We start from the raw sequence: 12896 nt of genomic DNA, 5'->3' as shown, positions 1-12896 counted from the left end.
TCTCCCCTGAGGGTTTCCCTAATGTCTCTGTGCCAGGGAATGCTAGGGGGGGTTTGCAGGTAATCCCAGGGACAGAGGCTGCTTCCCCAAGGTAACAGAAGGTATTTCTCGGACTTCCCGGAACAGGGAACACCTGTGATTGAAGAGAGCTGCGTGGAGTTGTCTCTCGAGCTCCCCCACGCATTGACAATGGTTCCGGAATCCTGAGCGTTGGGAGGTTCCACCAACGGTCGGCAGGGCGTTGGTTCTAAAGGGATGCCTGAGCTCGTCTCCCCTGAGGGTTTTCCTAATATCTCTGTGCCAGGGAATTCTTGGGGGGGTTTGCAGGAAATCCCAGTGACAGAGGCTGCCTCCCGAAGGTCAGGGAATGTATTTCTCGGACTTCCATGAACAGGGAACACCTGTGAGTGAAGAGAGCTGCGTGGAGTTTTCTCTCTTGATCCCCCACGCACTGACAATGTTTCCGGAATCCTGAGCGTGGGGAGGTTCCACCAACGGTCGGCAGCACGTGGGTTCTAATGGGATGCCTGAGCTCGTTTCCCCTGAGGGTTTTCCTAATGTCTCTGTGCCAGGGAATGCTAGGGGTGGTTTGCAGGAAATCCCATTGACAGAGTCTGCCTCCCCAAGGTCAGGGAAGGTATTTCTCGGACTTCCCCGAACAGGGAACACCTGTGACTGAAGAGAGCTGCGTGGAGTTGTCTCTCGAGCTCCCCCACGCACTGACAATGTTTCCGGAATCCTGAGCGTGGGGAGGTTCCACCAACGGTCGGCAGAGCGTGGGTTCTAACGGGATGCCTGAGCTCGTCTCCTCTGAGGGTTTTCCTAATGTCTCTGTGCCAGGGAATGCTAGGGGTGGTTTGCAGGAAATCCCAGTGACAGAGGCTGCCTCCCCAAGGTCAGGGAAGGTATTTCTCGGACTTCCCCGAACAGGGAACACCTGTGACTGAAGAGAGCTGCGTGGAGTTGTCTCTCGAGCTCCCCCACGCACTGACAATGGTTCCGGAATCCTGAGCGTGTGGAGGTTCCACCAACGGTCGGCAGCGCGTGGGTTTTAACGGGATGCCTGAGCTCGTCTCCCCTGAGTGTTTTCCTAATGTCTCTGTGCCAGGGAATGCTAGGGTGTGTTTGCAGGAAATCCGAGTGACAGGGGCTGCCTCCCCAAGGTCAGGGAATGTATTTCTCGGACTTCCCCGAACAGGGAACACCTGTGACGGAAGAGCTGCGTGGAGTTGTCTCTCGAGCTCCCCCACCCACTGACAATGGTTCCGGAATCCTGAGCGTGGGGAGGTTCCACCAACGGTAGGCAGCGCGTTGGTTCTAACGGGATGCTTGAGCTCGTCTCCCCTTAGAGTTTTCCTAATGTCTCTGGGCCAGGGAATGCTAGGGGGGGTTTGCAGGAAATCCCAGTGACAGAGGCTGCCACCCCAAGGTCAGGGAATGTATTTCTCGGACTTCCCCGAACAGGGAACACGTGTGACTGAAGAGAGCTACGTGCAGTTGTCTCTCGAGCTCCCCCACGCACTGACAATGTTTCCGGAACCCTGAGCGTGGGGAGGTTCCACCAACGGTCGGCAGCGCGTGGATTCTAACGGGATGCCTGAGCTCGTCTCCCCTGAGGGTTTTCCTAATGTCTCTGTGCCAGCGAATGCTAGGGGTGGTTTGCAGGAAATCCCAGTGACAGAGGCTGCCTCCCCAAGGTCAGGGAAGGTATTTCTCGGACTTCCCCCAAAAGGGAACACCTGTGACTGAAGAGAGCTGCGTGGAGTTGTCTCTCGAGCTCCCCCACGCACTGACAATTGTTCCGGAATCCTGAGCGTGGGGAGGTTCCACCAACGGTCGGCAGCGCGAGTGTTCAAACGGGAAGCCTGAGCTCGTCTCCCCTGAGTGTTTCCCTAATGCCCCTGTGCCAGGGAATGCTAGGGGGTTTTTGCAGGAAATCCCAGTGACAGAGGATGCCTCCCCTAGGTCAGGGAACATATTTCTCGGACTTCCCGGAACAGGGAACACCTGTGACTGAAGAGAGCTGCGTGGAGTTGTCTCTCGAGCTCCCCCACGCACTGACAATGGTTCCGTAATCCTGAGCGTGGGGAGGTTCCACCAACGGTCGGCAGCGCGTGGGTTCTAACGGGATGCCTGAGCTCGTCTCCCCTGAGTGTTTCCCTAATGTTCCTGTGCCAGGGAATGCTAGGGGGGGTTTGCAGGAAATCCCAGTGACTGAGGCTGCCTTCCCAATGTCAGGGAAGGTATTTCTTGGACTTCCCCGAACAGGGAACATCTGTGACTGAAGAGAGCTGCGTGGAGTTGTCTCTCGAGCTCCCCCACGCACTGACAATGCTTCCGGAATCCTGAGCGTGGGGAGGTTCCACCAACGGTCGGCAGCGCGTGGGTTCAAACGGGATGCCTGAGCTCGTCTCCCCTGAGGGTTTCCCTAATGTCTCTTTGCCAGGGAATGCTAGGGGGTGTTTGCAGAAAATCCGAGTGACAGGGGCTGCCTCCCCAAGGTCAGGGAAGGTATTTCTCGGACTTCCCCGAACAGGGAACACCTGTGACTGAAGAGAGCTGCGTGGAGTTGTCTCTCGAGCTCCCCCACGCACTGACAATGGTTCCGGAATCCTGAGCGTGGGGAGGTTCCACCAAAGGTCGGCAGCGCGTGGGTTCTAACGGGATGCCTGAGCTCGTCTCCCCTGAGGGTTTCCCTAATGTCTCTGTGCCAGGGAATGCTAGGGGGGGTTTGCAGGACATCCCAGTGACAGAGGCTGCCTCCCCAAGATCAGGGAAGGTATTTCTCGGATTTCCCCGAACAGGGAACACCTGTGACTGAAGAGAGCTGCGTGGAGTTGTCTCTCGAGCTCCCCCACGCACTGACAATGGTTCCGGAATACTGAGCGTGGGGAGGTTCCACCAACGGTCGGCAGCACGTGGGTTCTAACGGGATGCCTGAGCTCGTCTCCCCTGAGGGTTTCCCTAATATCTCTGTGCCAGGGAATGCTAGGGGGGTTTGCAGGAATTCCCAGTGACAGAGGTTGCCTCCCCAAGGTCAGGGAATGTATTTCTCAGGCTTCCCCGAACAGGGAACACCTGTGACTGAAGAGAGCTGCGTGGAGTTGTCTCTCGAGCTCCCCCACGCACTGATAATGTTTCCGGAATCCTGAGCGTGGGGAGGTTCCACCAACGGTCGGCAGCGTGTGGGTTCTAACGGGATGCCTGAGCTCGTCTCCCCTTAGAATTTTCCTAATGTCTCTGGGCCAGGGAATGCTAGGGGAGGTTTGCAGGAAATCCCAGTGACAGAGGCTGCCTCCCCAAGGTCAGGGAAGGTATTTCTCGGACTTCCCCGAACAGGGAACACGTGTGACTGAAGAGAGCTACGTGGAGTTGTCTCTCGAGCTCCCCCACGCACTGACAATGGTTCCAGAATCCTGAGCGTGGGGAGGTTCCACCATCGGTCGGCAGCGGGTGGATTCTAACGAGATGCATGAGCTGGTCTCCCCTGAGGGTTTCCCTAATATGTCTGTGCCAGGGAGTGCTAGGGGGGGTTTGCAGGAAATCCCAGTGACAGAGGCTGCCTCCCCAATGTCAGGGAAGGTATTTCTCGGACTTCCCCGAACAGGGAACACCTGTGACTGAAGAGAGCTGCGTGGAGTTGTCTCTCGAGCTCCCCCACGCACTGACAATTGTTCCGGAATCCTGAGCGTGGGGAGGTTCCACCAACGGTCGGCAGCGCGTGTGTTCAAACGGGAAGCCTGAGCTCGTCTCCCCTGAGTGTTTCCCTAATGCCCCTGTGCCAGGGAATGCTAGGGGGTTTTTGCAGGAAATCCCAGTGACAGAGGATGCCTCCCCTAGGTCAGGGAACATATTTCTCGGACTTCCCGGAACAGGGAACACCTGTGACTGAAGAGAGCTGCGTGGAGTTGTCTCTCGAGCTCCCCCACGCACTGACAATGGTTCCGGAATCCTGAGCGTGGGGAGGTTCCACCAACGGTCGGCAGCGCGTGGGTTCTAACGGGATGCCTGAGCTCGTCTCCCCTGAGTGTTTCCCTAATGTTCCTGTGCCAGGGAATGCTAGGGGGGGTTTGCAGGAAATCCCAGTGACTGAGGCTGCCTTCCCAATGTCAGGGAAGGTATTTCTTGGACTTCCCCGAACAGGGAACATCTGTGACTGAAGAGAGCTGCGTGGAGTTGTCTCTCGAGCTCCCCCACGCACTGACAATGCTTCCGGAATCCTGAGCGTGGGGAGGTTCCACCAACGGTCGGCAGCGCGTGGGTTCAAACGGGATGCCTGAGCTCGTCTCCCCTGAGGGTTTCCCTAATGTCTCTTTGCCAGGGAATGCTAGGGGGTGTTTGCAGAAAATCCGAGTGACAGGGGCTGCCTCCCCAAGGTCAGGGAAGGTATTTCTCGGACTTCCCCGAACAGGGAACACCTGTGACTGAAGAGAGCTGCGTGGAGTTGTCTCTCGAGCTCCCCCACGCACTGACAATGGTTCCGGAATCCTGAGCGTGGGGAGGTTCCACCAAAGGTCGGCAGCGCGTGGGTTCTAACGGGATGCCTGAGCTCGTCTCCCCTGAGGGTTTCCCTAATGTCTCTGTGCCAGCGAATGCTAGGGGTGGTTTGCAGGAAATCCCAGTGACAGAGGCTGCCTCCCCAAGGTCAGGGAAGGTATTTCTCGGACTTCCCCCAAAAGGGAACACCTGTGACTGAAGAGAGCTGCGTGGAGTTGTCTCTCGAGCTCCCCCACGCACTGACAATTGTTCCGGAATCCTGAGCGTGGGGAGGTTCCACCAACGGTCGGCAGCGCGAGTGTTCAAACGGGAAGCCTGAGCTCGTCTCCCCTGAGTGTTTCCCTAATGCCCCTGTGCCAGGGAATGCTAGGGGGTTTTTGCAGGAAATCCCAGTGACAGAGGATGCCTCCCCTAGGTCAGGGAACATATTTCTCGGACTTCCCGGAACAGGGAACACCTGTGACTGAAGAGAGCTGCGTGGAGTTGTCTCTCGAGCTCCCCCACGCACTGACAATGGTTCCGGAATCCTGAGCGTGGGGAGGTTCCACCAACGGTCGGCAGCGCGTGGGTTCTAACGGGATGCCTGAGCTCGTCTCCCCTGAGTGTTTCCCTAATGTTCCTGTGCCAGGGAATGCTAGGGGGGGTTTGCAGGAAATCCCAGTGACTGAGGCTGCCTTCCCAATGTCAGGGAAGGTATTTTTTGGACTTCCCCGAACAGGGAACATCTGTGACTGAAGAGAGCTGCGTGGAGTTGTCTCTCGAGCTCCCCCACGCACTGACAATGCTTCCGGAATCCTGAGCGTGGGGAGGTTCCACCAACGGTCGGCAGCGCGTGGGTTCAAACGGGATGCCTGAGCTCGTCTCCCCTGAGGGTTTCCCTAATGTCTCTTTGCCAGGGAATGCTAGGGGGTGTTTGCAGAAAATCCGAGTGACAGGGGCTGCCTCCCCAAGGTCAGGGAAGGTATTTCTCGGACTTCCCCGAACAGGGAACACCTGTGACTGAAGAGAGCTGCGTGGAGTTGTCTCTCGAGCTCCCCCACGCACTGACAATGGTTCCGGAATCCTGAGCGTGGGGAGGTTCCACCAAAGGTCGGCAGCGCGTGGGTTCTAACGGGATGCCTGAGCTCGTCTCCCCTGAGGGTTTCCCTAATGTCTCTGTGCCAGGGAATGCTAGGGGGGGTTTGCAGGACATCCCAGTGACAGAGGCTGCCTCCCCAAGATCAGGGAAGGTATTTCTCGGATTTCCCCGAACAGGGAACACCTGTGACTGAAGAGAGCTGCGTGGAGTTGTCTCTCGAGCTCCCCCACGCACTGACAATTTTTCCGGAATCCTGAGCGTGGGGAGGTTCCACCAACGGTCGGCAGCGCGTGGGTTCTAACGGGATGCCTGAGCTCGTCTCCTCTGAGGGTTTTCCTAATGTCTCTGTGCCAGGGAATGCAAGGGCGGGTTTGCAGGAAATCCCAGTGAAAGAGGCTGCCTCGCCAAGGTCAGGGAATGTATTTCTCGGACTTCCCCGAACAGGGAACACCTGTGACTGAAGAGAGCTGCGTGGAGTTGTCTCTCGAGCTCCCCCACGCACTGACAATGGTTCCGGAATACTGAGCGTGGGGAGGTTCCACCAACGGTCGGCAGCACGTGGGTTCTAACGGGATGCCTGAGCTCGTCTCCCCTGAGGGTTTCCCTAATATCTCTGTGCCAGGGAATGCTAGGGGGGTTTGCAGGAATTCCCAGTGACAGAGGTTGCCTCCCCAAGGTCAGGGAATGTATTTCTCAGGCTTCCCCGAACAGGGAACACCTGTGACTGAAGAGAGCTGCGTGGAGTTGTCTCTCGAGCTCCCCCACGCACTGATAATGTTTCCGGAATCCTGAGCGTGGGGAGGTTCCACCAACGGTCGGCAGCGTGTGGGTTCTAACGGGATGCCTGAGCTCGTCTCCCCTTAGAATTTTCCTAATGTCTCTGGGCCAGGGAATGCTAGGGGAGGTTTGCAGGAAATCCCAGTGACAGAGGCTGCCTCCCCAAGGTCAGGGAAGGTATTTCTCGGACTTCCCCGAACAGGGAACACGTGTGACTGAAGAGAGCTACGTGGAGTTGTCTCTCGAGCTCCCCCACGCACTGACAATGGTTCCAGAATCCTGAGCGTGGGGAGGTTCCACCATCGGTCGGCAGCGGGTGGATTCTAACGAGATGCATGAGCTGGTCTCCCCTGAGGGTTTCCCTAATATGTCTGTGCCAGGGAGTGCTAGGGGGGGTTTGCAGGAAATCCCAGTGACAGAGGCTGCCTCCCCAATGTCAGGGAAGGTATTTCTCGGACTTCCCCGAACAGGGAACACCTGTGACTGAAGAGAGCTGCGTGGAGTTGTCTCTCGAGCTCCCCCACGCACTGACAATTGTTCCGGAATCCTGAGCGTGGGGAGGTTCCACCAACGGTCGGCAGCGCGTGTGTTCAAACGGGAAGCCTGAGCTCGTCTCCCCTGAGTGTTTCCCTAATGCCCCTGTGCCAGGGAATGCTAGGGGGTTTTTGCAGGAAATCCCAGTGACAGAGGATGCCTCCCCTAGGTCAGGGAACATATTTCTCGGACTTCCCGGAACAGGGAACACCTGTGACTGAAGAGAGCTGCGTGGAGTTGTCTCTCGAGCTCCCCCACGCACTGACAATGGTTCCGGAATCCTGAGCGTGGGGAGGTTCCACCAACCGTCGGCAGCGCGTGGGTTCTAACGGGATGCCTGAGCTCGTCTCCCCTGAGTGTTTCCCTAATGTTCCTGTGCCAGGGAATGCTAGGGGGGGTTTGCAGGAAATCCCAGTGACTGAGGCTGCCTTCCCAATGTCAGGGAAGGTATTTCTTGGACTTCCCCGAACAGGGAACATCTGTGACTGAAGAGAGCTGCGTGGAGTTGTCTCTCGAGCTCCCCCACGCACTGACAATGCTTCCGGAATCCTGAGCGTGGGGAGGTTCCACCAACGGTCGGCAGCGCGTGGGTTCAAACGGGATGCCTGAGCTCGTCTCCCCTGAGGGTTTCCCTAATGTCTCTTTGCCAGGGAATGCTAGGGGGTGTTTGCAGAAAATCCGAGTGACAGGGGCTGCCTCCCCAAGGTCAGGGAAGGTATTTCTCGGACTTCCCCGAACAGGGAACACCTGTGACTGAAGAGAGCTGCGTGGAGTTGTCTCTCGAGCTCCCCCACGCACTGACAATGGTTCCGGAATCCTGAGCGTGGGGAGGTTCCACCAAAGGTCGGCAGCGCGTGGGTTCTAACGGGATGCCTGAGCTCGTCTCCCCTGAGGGTTTCCCTAATGTCTCTGTGCCAGGGAATGCTAGGGGGGGTTTGCAGGACATCCCAGTGACAGAGGCTGCCTCCCCAAGATCAGGGAAGGTATTTCTCGGATTTCCCCGAACAGGGAACACCTGTGACTGAAGAGAGCTGCGTGGAGTTGTCTCTCGAGCTCCCCCACGCACTGACAATTTTTCCGGAATCCTGAGCGTGGGGAGGTTCCACCAACGGTCGGCAGCGCGTGGGTTCTAACGGGATGCCTGAGCTCGTCTCCTCTGAGGGTTTTCCTAATGTCTCTGTGCCAGGGAATGCAAGGGCGGGTTTGCAGGAAATCCCAGTGAAAGAGGCTGCCTCGCCAAGGTCAGGGAATGTATTTCTCGGACTTCCCCGAACAGGGAACACCTGTGACTGAAGAGAGCTGCGTGGAGTTGTCTCTCGAGCTCCCCCACGCACTGACAATGGTTCCGGAATACTGAGCGTGGGGAGGTTCCACCAACGGTCGGCAGCACGTGGGTTCTAACGGGATGCCTGAGCTCGTCTCCCCTGAGGGTTTCCCTAATATCTCTGTGCCAGGGAATGCTAGGGGGGTTTGCAGGAATTCCCAGTGACAGAGGTTGCCTCCCCAAGGTCAGGGAATGTATTTCTCAGGCTTCCCCGAACAGGGAACACCTGTGACTGAAGAGAGCTGCGTGGAGTTGTCTCTCGAGCTCCCCCACGCACTGATAATGTTTCCGGAATCCTGAGCGTGGGGAGGTTCCACCAACGGTCGGCAGCGTGTGGGTTCTAACGGGATGCCTGAGCTCGTCTCCCCTTAGAATTTTCCTAATGTCTCTGGGCCAGGGAATGCTAGGGGAGGTTTGCAGGAAATCCCAGTGACAGAGGCTGCCTCCCCAAGGTCAGGGAAGGTATTTCTCGGACTTCCCCGAACAGGGAACACGTGTGACTGAAGAGAGCTACGTGGAGTTGTCTCTCGAGCTCCCCCACGCACTGACAATGGTTCCAGAATCCTGAGCGTGGGGAGGTTCCACCATCGGTCGGCAGCGGGTGGATTCTAACGAGATGCATGAGCTGGTCTCCCCTGAGGGTTTCCCTAATATGTCTGTGCCAGGGAGTGCTAGGGGGGGTTTGCAGGAAATCCCAGTGACAGAGGCTGCCTCCCCAATGTCAGGGAAGGTATTTCTCGGACTTCCCCGAACAGGGAACACCTGTGACTGAAGAGAGCTGCGTGGAGTTGTCTCTCGAGCTCCCCCACGCACTGACAATTGTTCCGGAATCCTGAGCGTGGGGAGGTTCCACCAACGGTCGGCAGCGCGTGTGTTCAAACGGGAAGCCTGAGCTCGTCTCCCCTGAGTGTTTCCCTAATGCCCCTGTGCCAGGGAATGCTAGGGGGTTTTTGCAGGAAATCCCAGTGACAGAGGATGCCTCCCCTAGGTCAGGGAACATATTTCTCGGACTTCCCGGAACAGGGAACACCTGTGACTGAAGAGAGCTGCGTGGAGTTGTCTCTCGAGCTCCCCCACGCACTGACAATGGTTCCGGAATCCTGAGCGTGGGGAGGTTCCACCAACGGTCGGCAGCGCGTGGGTTCTAACGGGATGCCTGAGCTCGTCTCCCCTGAGTGTTTCCCTAATGTTCCTGTGCCAGGGAATGCTAGGGGGGGTTTGCAGGAAATCCCAGTGACTGAGGCTGCCTTCCCAATGTCAGGGAAGGTATTTCTTGGACTTCCCCGAACAGGGAACATCTGTGACTGAAGAGAGCTGCGTGGAGTTGTCTCTCGAGCTCCCCCACGCACTGACAATGCTTCCGGAATCCTGAGCGTGGGGAGGTTCCACCAACGGTCGGCAGCGCGTGGGTTCAAACGGGATGCCTGAGCTCGTCTCCCCTGAGGGTTTCCCTAATGTCTCTTTGCCAGGGAATGCTAGGGGGTGTTTGCAGAAAATCCGAGTGACAGGGGCTGCCTCCCCAAGGTCAGGGAAGGTATTTCTCGGACTTCCCCGAACAGGGAACACCTGTGACTGAAGAGAGCTGCGTGGAGTTGTCTCTCGAGCTCCCCCACGCACTGACAATGGTTCCGGAATCCTGAGCGTGGGGAGGTTCCACCAAAGGTCGGCAGCGCGTGGGTTCTAACGGGATGCCTGAGCTCGTCTCCCCTGAGGGTTTCCCTAATGTCTCTGTGCCAGGGAATGCTAGGGGGGGTTTGCAGGACATCCCAGTGACAGAGGCTGCCTCCCCAAGGTCAGGGAAGGTATTTCTCGGATTTCCCCGAACAGGGAACACCTGTGACTGAAGAGAGCTGCGTGGAGTTGTCTCTCGAGCTCCCCCACGCACTGATAATGTTTCCGGAATCCTGAGCGTGGGGAGGTTCCACCAACGGTCGGCAGCGTGTGGGTTCTAACGGGATGCCTGAGCTCGTCTCCCCTTAGAATTTTCCTAATGTCTCTGGGCCAGGGAATGCTAGGGGAGGTTTGCAGGAAATCCCAGTGACAGAGGCTGCCTCCCCAAGGTCAGGGAAGGTATTTCTCGGACTTCCCCGAACAGGGAACACGTGTGACTGAAGAGAGCTACGTGGAGTTGTCTCTCGAGCTCCCCCACGCACTGACAATGGTTCCAGAATCCTGAGCGTGGGGAGGTTCCACCATCGGTCGGCAGCGGGTGGATTCTAACGAGATGCATGAGCTGGTCTCCCCTGAGGGTTTCCCTAATATGTCTGTGCCAGGGAGTGCTAGGGGGGGTTTGCAGGAAATCCCAGTGACAGAGGCTGCCTCCCCAATGTCAGGGAAGGTATTTCTCGGACTTCCCCGAACAGGGAACACCTGTGACTGAAGAGAGCTGCGTGGAGTTGTCTCTCGAGCTCCCCCACGCACTGACAATTGTTCCGGAATCCTGAGCGTGGGGAGGTTCCACCAACGGTCGGCAGCGCGTGTGTTCAAACGGGAAGCCTGAGCTCGTCTCCCCTGAGTGTTTCCCTAATGCCCCTGTGCCAGGGAATGCTAGGGGGTTTTTGCAGGAAATCCCAGTGACAGAGGATGCCTCCCCTAGGTCAGGGAACATATTTCTCGGACTTCCCGGAACAGGGAACACCTGTGACTGAAGAGAGCTGCGTGGAGTTGTCTCTCGAGCTCCCCCACGCACTGACAATGGTTCCGGAATCCTGAGCGTGGGGAGGTTCCACCAACGGTCGGCAGCGCGTGGGTTCTAACGGGATGCCTGAGCTCGTCTCCCCTGAGTGTTTCCCTAATGTTCCTGTGCCAGGGAATGCTAGGGGGGGTTTGCAGGAAATCCCAGTGACTGAGGCTGCCTTCCCAATGTCAGGGAAGGTATTTCTTGGACTTCCCCGAACAGGGAACATCTGTGACTGAAGAGAGCTGCGTGGAGTTGTCTCTCGAGCTCCCCCACGCACTGACAATGCTTCCGGAATCCTGAGCGTGGGGAGGTTCCACCAACGGTCGGCAGCGCGTGGGTTCAAACGGGATGCCTGAGCTCGTCTCCCCTGAGGGTTTCCCTAATGTCTCTTTGCCAGGGAATGCTAGGGGGTGTTTGCAGAAAATCCGAGTGACAGGGGCTGCCTCCCCAAGGTCAGGGAAGGTATTTCTCGGACTTCCCCGAACAGGGAACACCTGTGACTGAAGAGAGCTGCGTGGAGTTGTCTCTCGAGCTCCCCCACGCACTGACAATGGTTCCGGAATCCTGAGCGTGGGGAGGTTCCACCAAAGGTCGGCAGCGCGTGGGTTCTAACGGGATGCCTGAGCTCGTCTCCCCTGAGGGTTTCCCTAATGTCTCTGTGCCAGGGAATGCTAGGGGGGGTTTGCAGGACATCCCAGTGACAGAGGCTGCCTCCCCAAGGTCAGGGAAGGTATTTCTCGGATTTCCCCGAACAGGGAACACCTGTGACTGAAGAGAGCTGCGTGGAGTTGTCTCTCGAGCTCCCCCACGCACTGACAATTTTTCCGGAATCCTGAGCGTGGGGAGGTTCCACCAACGGTCGGCAGCGCGTGGGTTCTAACGGGATGACTGAGCTCGTCTCCTCTGAGGGTTTTCCTAATGTCTCTGTGCCAGGGAATGCAAGGGCGGGTTTGCAGGAAATCCCAGTGAAAGAGGCTGCCTCGCCAAGGTCAGGGAATGTATTTCTCGGACTTCCCCGAACAGGGAACACCTGTGACTGAAGAGAGCTGCGTGGAGTTGTCTCTCGAGCTCCCCCACGCACTGACAATGGTTCCGGAATACTGAGCGTGGGGAGGTTCCACCAAAGTTCGGCAGCGCGTGGGTTCTAACGGGATGCCTGAGCTCGTCTCCCCTGAGGGTTTTCCTAATGTCTCTGTGCCAGGGAATGCTAGGGGTGGTTTGCAGGAAATCCCAGTGACAGAGGCTGCCTCCCCAAGTCCAGGGAAGGTATTTCTTGGACTTCCCCGAACAGGGAACACCTGTGACTGAAGAGAGCTGCGTGGAGTTGTCTCTCGAGCTCCCCCACGCACTGAAAATGGTTCCGGAATCCTGAGCATTGGGAGGTTCCACCAACGGTCGGCAGCACGTGGGTTCTAACGGGATGCCTGAGCTCGTCTCCCCTGAGGGTTTCCCTAATGTCTCTGTGCCAGGGAATGCTAGGGGGGTTTGCAGGAATTCCCAGTGACAGAGGTTGCCTCCCCAAGGTCAGGGAATGTATTTCTCAGGCTTCCCCGAACAGGGAACACCTGTGACTGAAGAGAGCTGCGTGGAGTTGTCTCTCGAGCTCCCCCACGCACTGATAATGTTTCCGGAATCCTGAGCGTGGGGAGGTTCCACCAACGGTCGGCAGCGCGTGTGTTCAAACGGGAAGCCTGAGCTCGTCTCCCCTGAGTGTTTCCCTAATGCCCCTGTGCCAGGGAATGCTAGGGGGTTTTTGCAGGAAATCCCAGTGACAGAGGATGCCTCCCCTAGGTCAGGGAACATATTTCTCGGACTTCCCGGAACAGGGAACACCTGTGACTGAAGAGAGCTGCGTGGAGTTGTCTCTCGAGCTCCCCCACGCACTGACAATGGTTCCGGAATCCTGAGCGTGGGGAGGTTCCACCAACGGTCGGCAGCGCGTGGGTTCTAACGGGATGCCTGAGCTCGTCTCCCCTGAGTGTTTCCCTAATGTTCCTGTGCCAGGG

The sequence above is a fragment of the Vicugna pacos genome, unplaced genomic scaffold, assembly GCF_048564905.1.
Source record: "Vicugna pacos unplaced genomic scaffold, VicPac4 SAC-SAT, whole genome shotgun sequence".
NCBI classification, from domain to species: Eukaryota; Metazoa; Chordata; class Mammalia; order Artiodactyla; family Camelidae; genus Vicugna; species Vicugna pacos.
Note: the sequence above shows the minus strand (reverse complement) of the source record.